The sequence below is a fragment of the Fukomys damarensis genome, unplaced genomic scaffold (assembly GCF_012274545.1).
Source record: "Fukomys damarensis isolate Sample0158 unplaced genomic scaffold, DMR_v1.0_HiC HiC_scaffold_24, whole genome shotgun sequence".
Lineage (NCBI taxonomy): Eukaryota > Metazoa > Chordata > Mammalia > Rodentia > Bathyergidae > Fukomys > Fukomys damarensis.
Window position 1 is genome coordinate 39,619,064 of NW_022900936.1, and position 19,966 is coordinate 39,639,029.

A 19,966-nucleotide genomic window follows, 5' to 3' on the forward strand; every position below is an offset into this window, starting at 1 on the left:
ATATATATATTGATTATTTGAGACAGGGTCTCACTATGTAGTTAAGACTGACCTAGAACTCACTGTGTAGCCCAGGCTGGTCTTGAACTCACAGTGATCCTCCTGCCTCAGCCTCCCAAGTGCTGGGATTACAGGAGTGTGCCACCACGCCTGGCTTTCCGAACATATTTTAATCCTCAGTACAAATATGTGACATAATGTTGGTCAGAAAATATTTCCTAACTATCCCAACAGTCTGTTCAGTCTGTTATTGTTTGGCTGATATCCTTAGAAATCACAAAAGTTTTGGAATAAATCCTAAATACAAGTCTAGAATGACATATCTAAATTCTTTCTGAACAATAAAATTATAGGATTCAGGCCTTAAAAATGGGTGAAATATGAATAGAGAAAAATGGCAAGTTATTCTTAGTTGAAGTATGAATACTCATATCATTGGATGATTGGCTCATGAAAGGGTTAAGGCCAGATATTACGGTCTTAGCTGGAAGTGAAGGAGTCAGAAAGAATCTCTGTGAGAAGATCTCAGCAGCAGACTTCACCATCATGCTTCTTACAATTAAGCAATATGAGTTTTGGAGCCCTTAGTAACTTACTTTCTACCTGTATCCAAAGAAATAAGTAGTAGGTGGTCAGACTGTTTCCACTCAATGCTTTAATGGTCATCCTTCCTATGAGAAGCACAAAGATCTTAGACACCATTGTGAACTCTGAAACCTTTATTTGCTTTCTGTTATTAATAAGAACTGTGAGCTGCTGGGAGTGCTTTTCATGACTGTATATCAGAATGCCCTGGTCAGAAAAAGAGGGCCTTGACATATTTCTACTTTCAACATTAATCGTTAATATTTTTTTTATTTGACACTACTGTGAATGTATGGAAGAATAGCAAAAATGCACCTTCCAAGGATGGTGAGATATCGGTTGCTTTTAATTACTCCCAAGCTTTTTCTCTTAATTACCTACTGTGATAGCTGGGATTTATTGCAGAGTAGTAACAGAGTTATTTTGCATTTACTGCATCCATTCCTCCAAGGAGTTTTGTGAATTTTACAGATATTAAAAAAATTAAAAGTATTGAAAAACACTTCCATGAATAAAGAAATTGTGAAATAACAATATTTGTAGTTTTGAGACCGAAAATATATTCTAGGGATATTTCACAGTAATAGTCAAATTTCAGGAATCCTTGAAATAATTATTTGCCTTTTGTATTTTATATATTTTGAATATTGTATTTGTTTCCCACGTTTGCTTACTAGTCAAAAATGTTTTTTCCAAACATAAAGAAGGTATTAAATATCAAATAATAGCAACAGTGAAGTGTAATATTTTAAGTATTAAGCAATACTGAAGTAAATAATGGATTTCTAATTTCTTTTAGAAGTATGAAAACTCTTGGATATTATAAAATATTTAAAATTGACTAAAAGCTACATATTTCTGTTCATTGGAATATGTATAGTTTTAAAATGCATGAGTTATTCTAGAACATTACATTCATTATACTGAAACACTATGAAATAAGTGAAGGTTGCTCTAGTTAACCTCTTTCTGTAAATACAGCATATTCACTTGTCTACATTCATTGTGTTTCTATTCCTATTATTTCAGACCTTGTAGCACTACTGCTTCTCAGAGATCTGCTTCCCAAAATTGGGAACAAGTAGTTAAAGTTTTTAAACCATCGTTTTCAGGAATAGTTGCTCATATGCAGAATAATTATGTTGAACTCAGAAGGAAGACCTGAAGAACATTCAGTGTTCAAGAGTTTTGCAATGGCTATTGAGCTACCCTTCAGGGTTAAAATAATTCATACATTAAAACAATGGAATTTACATGCTTCAGAGCTTTTCTTTCCCCTTATCTTGTCTGTTAGAATTAATAAGTTAGAAGCATTCAGCTCAGAATGGAGGCTTGATTGCATGCCTTTTGCTAAGGATCTGGGACGTGAGATGACTGCAGTTTGAGACACAGCAAAGCAACTTTTGCACCCCAAACTGCTTTGTGTTGCTTCTTTTTCTATTTCCTATTGTTTATATTTGAAAATACCCCATTGCTCACAAACATATACTAAAAATATTACAATTTTTTATGTGCAGGCTAAAGATAGTAATGAAATGTGTGGGGTTTTTCATGTGTGCTATTTGAGTAGCAAATTATGGCACACAAGATCAGAAGCATTAAGATGATCTTCCCTTAGGATTTTGTTTAGTGCTCTTATGTTGTTGTTATAGATAATGCTAGAATACATACCATTTGGAAAAAGGCAATGGGATTTTGATTAGGAGGCATTTATTCTTAATTCTAATTTAGACTTTACTTCATATTACTTGAGATGCAATTAAAGTTACCATGCACAACAAAAATAAATTTGTGTAGCATCTTTCTTTAAAGGAAATTAAGAGGTTGGAAACCATACTTTATTTATTGAATAGAATATTGAGAAGGAAATCTTGAATCAGTGATTGCCTCTGAATAAGTTACTTGATTATATTAATTATCTCTTATGCCTTGGTTCCTTACTTACAGAGTGAGGTTAATTATAGCTACTCTCACTTATCTCATAGGAGTTTTTAGGAGAATGGATGGAATAATAAATATACCAAAATACATAATGTAAGGTATTCTAAATACAAATTATAACATGATTGTAGTGTATCAAAGTACTATGGGAGATGAGTTTCTTTTTTTTCTCTCTCTCATTGAGTTTATTGATATATTTTAGGTACATAGTACAGTTACATTCATCATTGGGATCTTGTACCTTTACATGACAGGTCTTGGTTCTCACTTTTTTGCCATTGTCCCTGCCCTCCCTTCACCCCCTGCTCCCCTCCCCATTAACAAACACTTTATTTCCATTTTTTCATATTTTTTTCTTTTCCCTTATTACCTTTCCCCTATCCTTTGGAGATGAGTAAGAAATGAACGTGTTTACTATACAAGAAAGATCCTCAGAATTAGATGGTAAAAGAGTAAGTAGAGCAGGGGAATAGAGGGAGAGAAGGAGGAAACATGATTCCAAAAAATCAAAAACAAAAAAGAATTTAATAGCTTTGCTCTATCATTAAATCGAAGGGAATTCTAATATTAAGTTTGGACTTTGAGAATGGCAGGGCTTGATATATAAAAAGGCAGTAGGAGCTCAGTGTGTCCTACAAAATTTTGCAGGGTAGGATATACAGAGACAGTACTGCCTCTAGAGTGGATACATCTAAAAATGAAGCTAGTGGTTTCCCTAATAAATTCACTTTTGCGCAATTGTTGCTCCTAAGGTTGTTCAAAAAGATAATCATTCTCTTTTTTATTGAGTTTGTTGGTACATTTTAGGGATACATTACAGTTACATTCATTGTTGAGATCTTGTACCTCTACATGACAGGTCTTGGTTCTTATTTTTTCCCCTTGTCCCTGCCCTCCCTTCACACCCTCCTTCCCTCCCCATCTACAAACACTTTATTTCCAGCTTTTCATTATTTCACATTTTTTTCTTTTCCCTTCTTACACTTCCGCTACCCATCCCACCTTCCCTACACAATTAGCCCCTTTCTTCCCATTTCACAATGTGAGTAATCTTATTAGGATCTTATGTATTATTGCAGTTTATTCACATAAGAGAAACTATTCGGTATTTATACGTGTGACTTATTTATTTCACTTAGGCGGCTATCTTCAAAATGTATCCATTTTTCTATGAATGAATCTAGTTTCTCATTCTTTATGGCTGAGTACTATTCCATTTTATAGAAAAACCACATCTTTATCCAGTTTGCAACCGATGGGCAAATGGGCTGTTTCCAAGTTTTACCTATTACAATCTGTGCTGCTATAAACAGGGATGTGCATACATCACTGTGGTATGATCCTTTTAGTTCTTTTGGAAAGATACCCAGCAGAGGGATGGCTGGGTCAAATGGAACCTCCAGTCCAACCTCTTTGAGGTATCTCCATATTGATATCCACAGTGGTTGCCCCAGTCTGCACTCCCACCAACAATGGAGAAGGGTTCTTTCTCCCCACAACCTGCCAACATATGTTTGCATGTGATTTCTTGATAGCAGCCATTCTTTGTGGGGTGTGGTGGAATCTCAGTGTTGTTTTCATCTGCATCTCTTGAATGACCAATGATGAGGAGCATTTTTTCATATATATACTTGCTGCTTTTACTTCTTTGTCTGAGAAGTGTCTGTTCATTTCAGATGCCCATTTTTGAATTGGATCTTTATATTTGGGGGGGCTGATTGTTTTGAGTTCTTTATATATTCTTGATAATAGTCCTTTGTCTGAGGAACAGCTAGTAAAAATTTTTCTCACATTGTAGGTTGTCTCTTAGTTCTGCTGATGGTTTCTTTTGCAGTACAGAAGCTTTTTAATAAGATGAGATCCCGGTTGTTGATTCTTTCTGCTAGTTCCTGTGCTACTGAGGATTTGTTCATAAAGTCTTTTCCTATGCCAATGTCTTCTGGAGTTCTGCCTAACTTACCTTCCAGCAAGTTTAGTGTTTCTGTTTTAATATTTAGATCTTTAATCCACTTGGATTTTAATTTAGTTCTTAGTGAAAGATAAGGGTCCAGTTTTAATCTGTGGCAGGTTGAGATCCAGTTTTTCCAATATTTATTAAAGAGGCTATGTTTCCTCCACTGAGGATGGTCAGCTCCTTTGTCAAAGATGAGGTAGCTGAGTGCATCTGTAGTTGTTTTGTGTCTTTCAGTCTGTTCCACTGATCCTCAGGTCTGTTTCTTTGCCAGTACCATGCTGTTTATATCACAGTGGTTTTGTAGTATAGTTTCAATTTGGGAATTGTTATACCCACTGCCATGTGTCTGTTGCTATACCAGGATGGCTTTTGCTATACCAGGTCTCTTATGGTTCCAAATGAATTTTTGAATTCTTTTTTCTAGTTCTCTGAAATATAGAGTTGCAATTTCAATTGGCATTGCATTGAATCTGTATAGCAGTTTTGGTGGTATGGCCATTTTCACTATGTTGATTCTTCCTACCCTGGAGCAGGGGGTATCTTTCCATTTTTTTTATATCCACTTCAATTTCTTTTTTCAGTGTGCTATAGTTTTCAGTGTAGAGATCTTTTGCTTCTTTTGTTAGATTGATTCCTAGATACTTCATTTTTTTGGATGCTATTGTGAAGGGAAGAGTTTCCCTAATTTCTCTCTCAGTGAGTCTGTTATCTGTGTACAAGAAGGCTATTCATTTTTGGTTATTCACCTTGTATCCTGCTACTCTACTGAATCTGTCAATTAAGTCTAGAATTCTTTTGGTGAAGTTTTTTGGGTCTTCAATGTAGAGTATCATATCATCACCAAATAATGACAGTTTAACTTCTTTCTCTCCTATCTGTATTGCTTTAATTTCTTTTTCTTATCTAATTGCTAAGGCTAATGTTTCTAGAACTATATCAAAGAGAAGTGGTGATAGTGGGCATCCTTGTCTTGTTCCTATTTTAATGTGAAGGTTTTCAGTTTTTGGCCATTTAATATGATGTTGGCTGTTGGTTTTACATAGATAGCCTTTATTAAGTTGAGATATAGACCATCTATTCCAATTTTTTGCAGGGTTTTTATCATGAATGGGTGTTGAATATTGTCAAAATTTTTCTCTGCATCTATTGAGAGGATCATATGGTTTTTGTCCCTGACTTTGTTAATATAATGTATTACATTTATTGACTTATGTATGTTGAACCACCCTTGCATCCCTGGAATAAATCTGACTTTGTCAGGATGTATGATCTTGATAACCTTCTGTATTCTGTTTGCTAGTATCTTATTGAGGATTTTTGCATCTATATTCATTAAGGAGATTGGCTTGTAGTTCTCTTTTTTAGTTGCATCTTTCCTTCGTTTGGGAATCAAAGTGATACTTGCTTCCAGGAATGAATTTGGAAGTATAGCTTACCTTTCAATTTCATTGAAAAGTCTGAAGAGTAATGGCAGTAGTTCTTCTCTAAATGTCTTGTAAAATTCAGCAGTGAATCCATCAGGGCCTCGGCTTGTCTTTATTGGTTAATTTTCAGTTACATTTTCAATTTCACCAACTGTAATTGGAGTGTTTAAAATGTTTTTATCTTTTTTGTGCAACTTTGGTAATTCATAAATATCTAAAAATCTGTCCATTTCTTCTGTGTTTTCCATTTTATTGGAGTATAGGTTCTCAAAGTAGGTATTAATGATCCTCTGGATTTCTGTGGGATCTGTTGTGACTACACCTTTTTCATTCCTCATTGCTTGGATCTGAGCCTTTTCTTCCTTTTTTTTTTTTTTTTTGATTAGGTAAGGGCTTGTCAATTCTATTTATTCTTTCAAAAAACCAACTCTTCAATTCATTTATTTTTTGTATCATTTTCTTAGTTTCCATTGCTTTGATTTCTGCTCGAATCTTTAAATTTCCTCTCTTGTTGGCACTTTGGTTTTTTTCTTGCTCATGTTTTTCCAGGAGTCTAAGATTCATCATTAGGTTGTTTATTTGAGCTCACTCTGTTTTCCTAGTGTGGGCATTCAATGTTATGAATTTTCCCCATAGAATTGTGTCCCACAGATTCCTGTATGTTGTATTGGCATTTTCATTTATTTGTAAAAACTGTCTAATTTCTTTAATTTCCTCTGTAATCCACTGATTGTTCAGGGGAGTTTTATTCAGTTTCCATGTGCTTGTGAAGTTCCTGCAGTTTCTTGTGCTATTGATCTCCAGCTTGATTGAGCTATGATCTGATAATATACAGGGAATAACTTCAATTCTTTTGCATTTCTTCAGACCTGTTCTGTGAGCCAATATGTGATCTATCTTGGAGAATGACCCATGTGCGGCTGAAAAGAATGTATATTCTGATTTTGTGGGGTGGAACACTCTATAGACATCTAATAAGTCCATGTGTTCAAAAGCTTGGTTCAGTGCTGGGGATGTAGCTCAGTGGTTCTGCTGCCTGCCTTGCAAGCACAAGGACCCGAGTTTGATCCCCAGTACCAATAAATAAATAAATAAATAAATAAATAAATTTTATGAAACACAGATTAAGAATAGTCATAATGGAAAAAAAATTTTTTAAAAAACAAAAGCTTGGTTCACTTGTAGTATTTCATTGTTGATTTTTTGCCTAGATGATCTGTTCATTTGTGATAGTGGGGTATTCGGATCCCCCACTACAATTGTATTAGTGGTTATTTGGTTTTTCATGTTACTTAATATTTGTTTTATATAGTTGGTGGCATTTATATTTGGTGCATATATGTTTATGATTGTAATCTCTCCCTCTTGAATTATTCCCTTTACAAGGATGTAGTGGCCTCCTTTGTCTTTCTTAATCAGTTTTGGTTTGAAATTTACTTTGTCTGTGAATAAGATTGCTACCCCTGCTTTTTTCTTCATTCCTGACATGTGGAGAATTGTTTTCCATCCTTTCACTTTCAGTCTATGGGCTTCCTTTTGCACTAGGTGTGTTTCTTGTATACAACGTATTGTTGAATTTTGCTTCTTAATCCATTCCGCCAGTCCACTTCTCTTGATTGGTGAATTGAGACCATTAACATTGACGGTTATAACTGATATATTCTGACTTACTATTGTCATGCTATTGTCCTTTTGTTGACTCATTTTACTTTTTCTCCCCTCTCCTTTGAGTTTCTTGCCTTGCCTATTTGATTTGCTCTGTTGGGCCTCATGGTATTGTGACCTTTTCTAAGATATTGTTTAGAATTCCTTGTAGTGCTGGTTTGGTGTTTATGAAGTTTATCAGGTGTTCTTTGTCATGGAATTATCTTATTTCCCTGTCTGTTTTGAAAGAGAGTTTTGCAGGATACATCAGTCTAGGTTGGAGGTGGTTTTCTTTTAGGACTTGAAATACCTCACTCCAGGCTTTGCTTGACCTAAGGCTTTGTGTTGAGAAGTCTGCTGTGATTCTAATGGGCTTTGCTTTGCATGTGATTTGTTTGTTTTCTCTTACTGCTTGTAGTATTTTGTTCTTCTGTTGGGTTTCTGGTATCTTGATTATAATATGTCTAGGTGTAGATTTTTTTTATCATGGCTAGTTGGAATTCTATATGCCTCACTTATCTGTATGTCTAATTCTTCCCTTCTGTTTGGGAAGTTTTCTGTCATTAATTCTGTGAAGAGCTTTTTTAAGCCATTTGTATTTTCTTCTGCTATTTAATGGATTCCTATTAGTCTTATGTTATTTTTCTTTGCATTGTCTAGCAGTTGTTGGATTGATTTCTCATGATCCCTTGTTTTTGCGAGACCTCTTTTTTCGTGGTCACTGACTGCAATCCTACCTTCTATATCTGAAATTCTATCTTCTCAATCTTTTATTCTGTTGTGTACACTTTCATTGATGTTTTTAATCTCCTAGATATCTGTTTGAATCTATTTTATGGATTCCATTTCTTTCCTCTGTTGGGCATTTATTGTTTCGATTTCTTTCTTATACTGAGTCTTCATGGCTTCCATCACTGTCTTGAGCTCATCTATTTTTTTTGTCTGTTTCTGTTCTAGAGTCTAGAATAATAGCTTCCATTTTGATCACCATCTCAATTGTTAATGGGAAATTATTTCTGATTTGAATTTTTCTAGAGCCTGATTGATCTGTTTTGTTACCTCCTGTGCATGGGTCCAGGGTGTCCTGCTGGTTCACTATCAGAGTTTTCATCCTTATTTGCCCTACTTTTTGCCATTGGTGAACTGGAAGTCTGTCTTTATGTTTTGCTTAAGTGTTTTCTCATTTTTTTTTTTGTTGTTGGGTTGTCCTTGGTTTAATTTTTGAGTTATTACTTAAATCTTCCTGATATAGTTGCGTTTTAGCTTTTGACTCTCTAATTACTCATAGACATCCTAATTTTCATAATATCAGAGAAAACAACTCATTAAATCAATCACAATCCTTTCTCCCAATTGATACATTCAGCAGCCCAATAGGATCAAGCACAGCTTGCAAATTGACCACTTGTGGTATTCATTAATCTATCACCTTTAAACCACGTGAATTAAATTAATATCAAGAAGCAGCCAAAAATATGTTTGCAATAAATATGCTTTTCTATATAGCATCTTTACCATTTAAGATGGGGACTTAGAATGAGTTAGGATTAGAGGAGTAGATAAGAGAATAAATTGCAGAAGGTTTCAAGTGAAGCCAGACGACGTAGAATGACCATAGTATCTTTAAGAAACTATTAACTTCAAAGGGGATAGACAGAGTGCAGGAATAAAGACAAGAATATATCCCCTTAACAGTAACAGGGGCTCGCCTTCCCTTGAAGCTACAGAGCCATGAGTGAGGTAAAATGACAGCAGAAAAGAGCATAAAGAAAAAAAGAAAAAATGATAAAAGAAGAAGTCTAAGTTAGGGCAGGAGCAGGAATAAAAAGGGAGATGAGGAATAATATAGTGGAGCAAGAGACTGAGTTGGAGAGAGAGGACAGAAAAAAGAAAGAAATTTTAGGGTGGAATGAGGAAAAGAAAAAAAAAGAATTTGAAGGACCTCTTTCAGACTATGTTTCTTGTCATATTATATCATGTATTCTGATCTCAGCTAGCCAATGGCAGGTCCCCACAACTCAGACTGACCTCAGTCCACAAGGCCTTAATTGAGTTTCCCAACCTGTAGGGTTGAACTCCACTCAGTTCTATTAAAGGTTTCCCCTGCCCTTTCTTTAAAGATGTTCAAAGTTGGGAGCTCAGAAAAATGCCCTCCATGACCACCTATGCCTCTGCAGAGTGTGTCCAAGGACTGGCCCAATCAGGAAGTTTGAGAACCTGTGGGGGTGGGGAGTCAGTTCTTGGGGGCATTTCAAGGGCGCCTGTGTGGCTACCTTCCTTACTGGATCTGGTGGTGCGCAGTTGGGGAGGTTGCGGACCCACTGGGTGGGCTGGAGCAGGCAGCTGGAGAGACCTCCAGGAGCTTTCTTCACTGGATCTGGTGGCATGCAGTCGGGGAGGTCGCAGATCCACTGGGTGGGCCTGAGCAGGCAGCTGGAGAGATCTCCAGGGGTCTTCTTCCCTGGATCTGGTGGCGTGAAGTCGGGCAATCATTCCCTTTTAAGCTCACATGTGAAAGTTATATTTATTATTGTCTTTTTTCTTCCCCATCCTTTCATATTTAAGAGGTGTTCAAATTCCATCAAATTGTTCTTCCAGCTTAGAATGTTTTCTTCTTTGGTGCCACCACTGTAGACCTGGTGCTTCTCATTCTGCAGAAATGCCCAGTCTTTTCCTTGTGATGCTTACACAATACAACAAACCAATCACTCGTCTTAAATAATTACTTCAACGAGGTCAGCTCTCTATCTTCCAGTCTTTACTGAATACTTGCTTGCTGGTGTGAATCCACCTTTCCAAACTCATCATTCTCAACATGTATCCTGTTTCCTAACAGACTTCTTTTACTATCTCCCTTAACTCTTTGTGCTTAATTTCAGATATTTTTCTCCATTTGGAATTTTCTCAATTTTCTAACATTTCCCCCCAATTCAGTCAGTTCTTTAAGATTAACTTTAAATTATAATGTTGGAGTGTTGCAACCTGGTATAAGTCTGCATACCTCTCCCTAACTCTGCTTTAAGCGTGAAATCAGTCCTGAAGGCATGGTCTTAACAATACAAACTGGCAAACAATGAGCTGACCACACCAATTTTTAAACCAGTGCACTTCTGCTATTACCACTTGACAGTTGACAATCTTATTTTTTAAATAATTTAGTGTGCTCTTATTTATGTACCAAAATAAATACTTTCTAGAATTAAGTTAAACCTTGGTTTTACAACCTGATTGTCTTAAGTTCACTGGCTGTGGCCAAGATTTTCTTGTTATTCTTCCCCATAGGAAAACAACTACATGCTGATTGAAAACTGAAGCATTTCATGTACAACTCTTTTTTATTTCTCTGGCTCTCAAGAGTATTGCCTTTTACAAATTCATAAATTATGTCTTTTTGTTGTTTTTCTTTCCATTCTTTGAGAAGCTAGTTTCATCTCACTTTTTGTATTTACTTCAAATTATTTGAACCATGACTGTAGATTCATGTGGGTACTAAGCAAATACTTTTTTACATGGCAAGGAAGAGCCATATTAAAGCCTTTTTATTGTTGTTTACATTTTTTCTATATGTAAAACAATTTTAGAGTATAACTTTATCTAGTAATCTTATAATTTTAACACTAAGTTAAATTTGATGTGGATTAGAATTTTAGGTGTTGCATAGATTCAATTCAGGTGCTAGCAGGTGAGTTCCAACCAGCTAACATGTATCACTTGTGCACTATATGCCAAGCTCCATGAATTCAAAATATGTTTTTCTCATTTAATCCTTATATTAGCTTTCTGATATAATGATCAGACTTCAATTTTCAAGCTAAGCTCTTAGTAATGCAATGTGTAATTAATGAAGTTATATTTTCAGTCTGCACTGCCATCCCATTTAAAAGTGAATATAATGCTGCTGGTTAAGGTTTCATTTAGGCATGTGAAAAAATGTTTCTATGGTGTATGCTTATTTTGTGCCTAGTGCCTATTTCAGATGGTCTAGGAGTTCAAAGGGCTTGGGGAGGAAGATCTGATACCTTTCCTCAAAGACCTGTAAATTATGAGTAATGGCAACTAGCATATAGAGACCAACTAGAAAACAGTGATCTGTATGGGTTTAGCAGAATTCAAACCTTAGGAAATATCAATAGAAGTAAAAAACAAGAGGGTACAATTTCAGGGAGAAGTAGAAACCTGAAGGTTTCTTTGTAGGGCATGTGCCACAAAGCCACCACACTAGGCAGGCAGTTGAAAATATATTAAGGAGGAAAACATATGTGTACCAAGGAAGGAAATGAACATGATATATTGGAGGTTTTCATTTGCAAGGCTCTGAAATTTCTGAATACTTAGTTTTAATTCTATCAGCTCTCAATATCATTTGTATAGATTATAGGACTTCAAGGCCATGACTTACTTTATTGAGAACAAACAGCTGCCTGGCTAACAAGGAAAGTGAAATGAAGTGCAATGTTTACATTTTTATTTTGTTACACCCAGGCACTCATCTACTCATAGCATCTATTTGCCCTCTCCAGTCCTTGATTGTTTCATGGTGCCTGGCAACTGAAAGCACTGGGGCCTTTGACTGGGAAACTGTGCTATGGGTTTGAGAACTCCTAATTTTGAACCAATTGTTGTTCCTTTCTTTGGCAAACTTAATTTATTACCTTGGGTTTTGTGTTCTCCAACTAGAGGGAAAGTCATTGTCTGTACAGTGTTCTTTATCATTTTTCTGGCATGATTCAGTGAGCGCCTGACCACTCTTCCATTCTCCTATTTGTCATGTTCTGCCTCTTAGACAGGATTCCCAAGTTTACTCTCAGACTTTTAAAAATGTATTAAGTGCTTTGCTGTCTTGCTTCTTCATTCTTTTCTCTGCTTCTGGCACATAGTTGGGTAAACAAATGTCTTAATTTATTTTATAGTGACAAGGCTTTTGTTAAAGTGTTCCTCTCTGGAGCCAAAATAGAAGCCACATACATGCCTGGATCTAGACAGGGTCCTTCCCCCCCGCCATTAAGTTTATTGGCACATTTAAAGCAAACAATGCAGTTACATTCATCATTGGGATCTTGTACCTTTACATGATATATCTTGGTTCTTATTTTTTTCCCCCCATGCCTCTGCCCTCCCTTTATCTCTTTCAGTGTCCTTATCTTTTCTAGATACTTCTCAGAGGATTTGTTTATTCAAAGACTTCTTACTTCTTTCCTTCTGGACCTCCTTGAATGCCTGCAATATTTTTCAGGTCCATGGGTGGCTTTCTTATTAGTGCTATGAGAGATTGGGAGAAGTGATTATAATAATAATTATCTGTCATCCTTCCCCTCATTCACAGGTATCAGCTTTTCTTTTCTGGTGACTTTCAATCTTTTTGGCCATAGCTATGACCAGTACTCTTCCTAAATTTCTGCTTCCTTCTCTTTCATCTTTTCTTTTTTTTTTCTCATTGAGTTTATTGGTACATTTTAGGTATGCAGTACAGTTACATTCATTATTGGGATCTTGTATCTTTACATGACAGGTCGTGGTTCTCATTTTTTCCCTTTATCCCTGCCCTCCCTTCTCTATTTACAAATACTTTTTTTCCATCTTTTCCTTTTCCCTTATTTCCTTTCCCCTACCCTTCCCATTCCCCTTCCCCTACCCTTCCTATTCCCCCTACATATTTATTCTTTCATCTTTTCTTCAGGTGGCAAATGCTAATCAACCCCTTGTTACATTTTTCTCCCAAGTACCCAATACTAAATTTGGCTCTATGAAAAGTGAGTCAATATATTCTTCAAGAAATAGCTTCCTAAGGGATTAGTTCATTCAATGTAACATTCTTGAAAGATTCATGACAGGATTTACCCCAATATTCTCGGAATATCAGGTTCTTTTGCTTGAAGCTCTAGTTCATAAGAAAATGTATGAAACCTGTATCACTGTATAAGACTCATGGCAAAATATGCAGCTGTTCTCTTAACTCTCAAGAACTCTTCATTAGAAGACCACTTTGGAGACTCTGATCAATTAATAACAGGTATGTCCCAACTTTGGAAAAACTCATTCTATCCATTTCTCTGTATCACAAAAATAAAAACATTGGAACATACAAGGCTGGTAGAGACGAATACAGATTGAAGATTTTTATCCTCAACAACCCAATAAAGAATCCCTATTAGACTATTTGAAATCTATGCTGGGAAACTGTATTCAAAAGAATTCTTCCTTGGACTATATCTAAACAGCAACTTTGACTACTAAAGGTTTATGCTGAGCTTTGTCTTTATTGCCTTCTCTCTAAAGTGTGTGCTACTTCTACCTTTATTTTTTCTAAACAACATGGAATGATAAGAAGGAACAGAGAGATTTACTGATAAAAATGTATTTGTGTAGTTATGGTATAGTTAGAGGTCATGGTCATGGGTGTGTTATTATTTTACAATGGATATGGAACTTGTTTCCTTCAGGTATGGTAAGTTACACAGACATAGAAATGACTATCATAAAAGAAGTTGTTTTAATATCAATAGCTTCCTAGCAACAGGAGGCACAGCTAGTCATTGAGAGTCACATGGAGAAACACCACTGTCTGCAAGGAGGCAAAGGACAAGTAAATGTGTGCAGTAGCCTTTAGGTGGCTTCCTTGCCAAGAAACGTGGAAAGCAGTGTTAATAAGTACAGAACTAGCTTCTTTTAATGATTTTGGTAGGATCAGAAGAGACTCCTTTCCTAGCTCTGGGGTAGGTAGGTAATGGTCCTAAGTGTAGGACCTGTAAAAGATGTAGATGTGGGATATATTCTTTAGCTTGGTTGGTTTGTATCCAAGATATATTTACCCCTAAGATGACGAGTCTCCTCCAGATTCAGCAACTACACAAAAGTAAGAGGTAGCACTTGATGGATTTGGTAAGTGCTTGAACAAACCTTGAACTTAACATAATTTCTTTCAAAGGATAAATTCTATGGCATTGATCTACAGAAGGGCTTGAATTAGAGAGAAATTTTGGCAAAAATGATTGTCAAGAAATCACAATAGCATGTCAGTATAATCATCTGAGGCTCACAGGGTGTTGTGAATGGATTTCAGTCCCAATCAATATTTAGTATTTTTCTTCCTGGGTATGCCTCATTTTTATTCTCTGTCCAAATTACTAATGAAGATACAGTTGCCTTTATAGGAATAAAATGTTACCTAATATGGGTTAAAGAAGGGAATGTAAAATTAGAATTTTTCTTAAGAATTTGGGGATATAAAGCATTTTACTTTTGGTGGGAGATCCATTGTGGATGACTAGGTGGTAACAGCTAAGGAGAAAGTGCACTCTGATATATGCACTAGAGGAAAGTGGATAAACTAAGGCAGGGCTGGGAGAGAAAGCTAGAGACAGGAAAGCAAAAAGAAAGAGATACTCATTGGATATAAATTCAGTATAAGGGGATTTGGAAAGGAAAGATGGACTGTTGTGGGACTGCAGCACCCCTTAAACTCCAGTTCCACTCTGTGTGCCATGTTGGGACAGAATTTAGCACCCTGAGTGAGGGAGCTGGTATTCAGTTGTACCCAAGCTGATGAACTATGCTCCCTCCCAATCCTTCTATCCTTCCCGATGGGAAGAGGAACAGAGCCAGTGAGATATTCACATTATCAGGGCACCAGAGAAACTGAAAACAGGCCAGGCAGTTTTTAAGAAGTTAAAAGCGAGCTTTTGCGGTAGTTGAAAACAAGTGTTCTAAAGATAAAAAAAAAAAAAATTCTAAACACCCCAATTACAGTGAAATTGAAAATGTAATTAAAAGTTTGCCAATTAAGAAAAGCACAGATCCTGATGGATTCACTGCTGAATTCTACAAGACATTTAGAGAACTACTGCCACTACTCTGAACATTTCAATGAAATTAAAAGGGAAGCAATACTTCCAAATTCATTCCTGGAAGCAAGTGTTACTTTGATTCCCAAACCAGGGAAAGACCCAACCAAAAAAAGAGAACTATAGGCCAATCTCCATAGTGAACATGAATATAAAAATCCTCAATAAGATACTGGCAAAACAGAAGACAGGGATCTTCAAGAAGATCATACACCTTGACTAAGTCAGATTTATTCCAGGGGTGGAAGGATGGTTCAACATATGTAAATCACTAAATGTAAAACACTATATTAACAGAGCTAAGGACAAAAACCATGTGATCATCTCAGTAGATGCAGAAGAAGGCATTTGACAAAATTCAACACCCGTTCACGTTAAAAAACTCTGAAGAAAATTGGAATAGATGGTCTTTATCTCAAATTGGTAAAGGCTATCTATGAAAAACCAACAGCCAACATCATATTAAATGGCCCAAAACTAAAAGGGCTAAAGGTGTAGGGGAAGTGGGAAGGGTAGTGGAAAGGGAATAAGGGAAAAGAAAAAAATACTAGAAAATGATAAAATGGAAATAAAGTGTTTGTAAATGGGGAGGGGAGGAGGGGCTGAAGGGACAAGGGGCAAAAATGAGAACCAAGACCTGTCATGTAAAGGCGCAAGGTCCCAATAATGAATGTAACTGTACTGTATACCTAAAATGTGTCAATAAACTCAATAAAAAAATAAATAAAAAGTAATATATAGTTGTGTCTTCTATGCAAAATTAAAGCAACAGATAATAAAATGCGAAATTTCCCTTTTACCCACCCTTCTGCTCCCATTCTCCTCCCCAGTAGTAAAATAACGTGGGGAGGTGATGCTACTGACTGAAAGGGAGCACCAGGGGACCCTCAAAGGTGATATTAATATTCTGCTTCTTAATTTGGGTGCTAGTTACACAATTTGTATGCATATAACATTTAAATTAAGAAAACATAAATAAGAGTGATGGATAAGTATACTGTATTTTTAGTTGTTTTAGAGCTTCCCTGATGGGATACTGTGGGAAAGGTATGTAACAACTGGGTTGGGAATGCTATTCCCAAGGGATGAGTGGGGCAATATTGCAATTTCTAAAATCTACTATGGATATACATTTGTTGATAGTGACTTGCATACTTGGAAAACAAGATGCAATGTATTTCTCCAAGTGAAATGACCCAAAGTTCTAGAGAAATACCTACACTGTGCTTAATTTTTAAGTTCAGTGGGACCAAACCTCAAATATTCACAATGGGTCTTGTCAGAAAGATTCCTCTTTCCCATTCTTCTCATATTCATGGAAAAAGGGCTTCACCCTGAAGTTTTAGCCCTTTCCATGCAACCCTGAATGGCAAGTTCTGAGGTATGTGACCCAGTGCCTTCCACTCTGGTGTCTTTGTGGTGACCAGCACACCTGTAGAGGGCACCTGTGCACAGTGGCTTTGCCATGGAGATATTTATAATTTCTGTCCACCAAAATCCAGTTCTCTTTATGGTCTGGATATATGAAAGGCTAAATTTACTGTTGGGGCCATTATATAGTTCCAGCCATTGGGTTGGAACTGAAAATGATGTGATTCATTTGTGGAGCACAGTGTACAATTGCTAGAAAAATAGGAAGATGTCCAGAACATTGTCTTACCATTGTGCAGTGGCAACCAGCAAAATACAAGAAAGTGGTTGTTATTTTAGTTTGGGACCCAAAGAGAAGGGGATGCAAAGTAGTTGAACTGTGATAGATATGTTATATGAGCAAGAAATATCTCTTTATGGCTTTATGTTTCTGAGACTTGGGGATTCTTCAGTCCTGCAGCGTAACTCAGTCCGCCCTGACCATGGCCATGAGTGCAATTTAGTATCTGAGGACAACTGTTCAGTGCCTCCTGTTCTTAGGTAAGTCTAATTCTAAGGCGTAGTATTCAGAAATTCTCTTTGTTTACCAGTTATATTCTCCAGTATCAAGTTAAAATGGGATTGAGGCGATTCCTCTTTTGCCTAAATAGTTGGCTACAATCTTATGTATAAGAGAGGGATATTATTTCCTAGTTCTCCCTTGGACAACTCCATCAGGTTATTGAAGGGGATAGGTTGCTCAGAAAGGAACTAGAGAGGCAGAAAGGGAAGGATAGTTCGTGTCCTTATAAGGAATGTTAAATGTTTTCTCTTTTATCTAAATTCATTAGGAAAAGGTGGGTTTTGTTGTAGACCTAACTGCTTCCAAGCACAGTCTGTCCCCTAAAGTTTTAAGCAAATCTGTGATCAGACAAGGTTCACATTTTGCAAAGATCTAAATGCTGGTGTAAGGAGAATGCATTAGAAGGGTATGAAAGTGAATATGTGCAAAACAGGAGGATATTGTGGGAAGTTCTGGCGAAGGATGGGAGTTATTCAAACTAAATAAAATTCTTAACAAATTATGTGATGGCTAAAATGATGACATATACATGTCCTTTCTTTTCATCATCTCTATTGAAGTAGGAGTACATTTTAGAATATTTAGAGAAATGTAAATATGGCATACAATTGAGGCAATCCTTCAGGTATAGTCTCCCCAGTCTTCTTGCTCTCCTTCCTTCCGTCCGCATTTTCTCATTTTCTTTCTTCCTTCTTTCTCTTTATATACTTTTGATAAGAATTAAATAGAAAGAATTTAGGAATACATTGCCTGGTAAAAATTTTAGGTATCTATGCTTCACTAATCATTTGATATCTCTCATTCATTTAAACATTAATTAAGAACACATTGTGTTTGTTATTCCAAGAGTGCTCACAGCTTACCCTGTGTTGCCCCTGACTGAAAGACTGAAAGACTTCTTTGCAAAATGACAACTCTGTGCAGAGCACCACTGAGGTGCAAGGCATCCTAACCACATTCTACTCAGTGAGAAAAGGAACTCTGCCGTACGGTCTCCTGTCAGTGGAAACTCAAGGCCACAGAAAAAGGAAAAGTAGTTCTTAGAAATGGTGATACTTAACTACAGGTGAGGCCAGTTTTCATAAAAGGATCCCTGACTGTTCAAGCTGGGAACTGGTCTGTAAAATGCCAATAAAAGGGGACTACATGGCTTGTGGAGGCAAAGCAGTCTGCATGCTCCTCTCATCTCCACCTGCTGCATGCAGCTTAGCAGTAACAAGAGAATCTTTTCTACCCAGCATTCACATCTGACTGGAAGTCCACATGATCTCTGCTGGACTTGTGCCTGATGAGATTCTGTGCACAAGGCCAAGGTATTCCTTGGAAAACAGTCTGGGTTTACTCAAGTACTGATATGGCCAATTGATGTGTTCAAGTTCTACATCAATAGAACATACAGTGATTTCAGCCTGGAAAGATTTCAAAGAATAATTAATAGATATTCCATTGTGACAATTGCCATGTAAATTCCTGAGACTTTAAATATTAACTATACACAAAATGTAAATTGGGAATGTTTTACTTTTATAGGAGAGAGTTCAATAATAAGCCCATGGGCTGCTGAACAGTCTATCCATAAAAAGTAAGTTTTGTATTTGGTAGCATTTTTAATAGCAACAATATATAGAGAGAAGTATATATCGAAGGAGCTCCTGTTATAAAAGATAAATAAAATGGAGGGGGAAACAAGTGTATATTAGTTTCTTCTGTAGGCAAGCGTATGTCTCATTCAGAAGTGTACTGAATTATTAGATTTCTCATTCAAAAGGATGGATTGTGAATTCAGCTCTGCTTTGCCATCTCAAAGTTATATAACTGGTCAATAGATGGCGCTCTGAGCCTGCCGCTGATAAGGTTTAGCTCTGAGGGTTATAAACCATCCTTTTTATTGAATTAAATGTAGTTCAATAAGGATCAATAAATCAAAGAGTTAGCTCTTTAAAAGGATGAGTTAGTTCTTTAAAAGTATGGAAAGGGATTCATGGGATAGGGAGATGCAAGGAAGGGGAAGGAAAGAGGCAGTAAAGTGTATCAAATATATATCAGTTACCCCATGATGAATATTTACTATGTCTCACAGTAAGATACTAAAACAGTTTTATTTTGTTTTTAAAAAATTTTTTTAGAAAGCTAAACTAGTTCACTCATAACTGGTTCATTCATTCATTCATTATACAAGTAATTATTACAAGAATACCATGTGCTACATGGATCATTCTCCAAAATAGACCACATACTGGCTCACAGAACAGGTCTAAATAAATGCAAAAAAATTGAAGTCATCCCCTGTATATTATCAGATCATAGTGCAATCAAACTAGACATCAATAGTACAAGAAACAATAGAAACTTCACAAGCACATGGAAACTAAACAACACTCTCCAAAACAATCAATGGATTACAGAGGAAATTAAAGAAGAAATTAGACAGTTTTTACAAATAAATGAGAATGCCAGTACAACATACAGGAATCTTTGGGACACAATGAAAGCAGTTCTACGTGGAAAATTCATAACATTGAATGCCCACACTAGGAAAACAGAGCGGGCTCAAATAAACAACTTAACGATGAAACTTAGACTCCTAGAAAAACAAGAGCAAGAAAAACCCAAAGCTCGAACAAGAGAGGAAATTATAAAGATC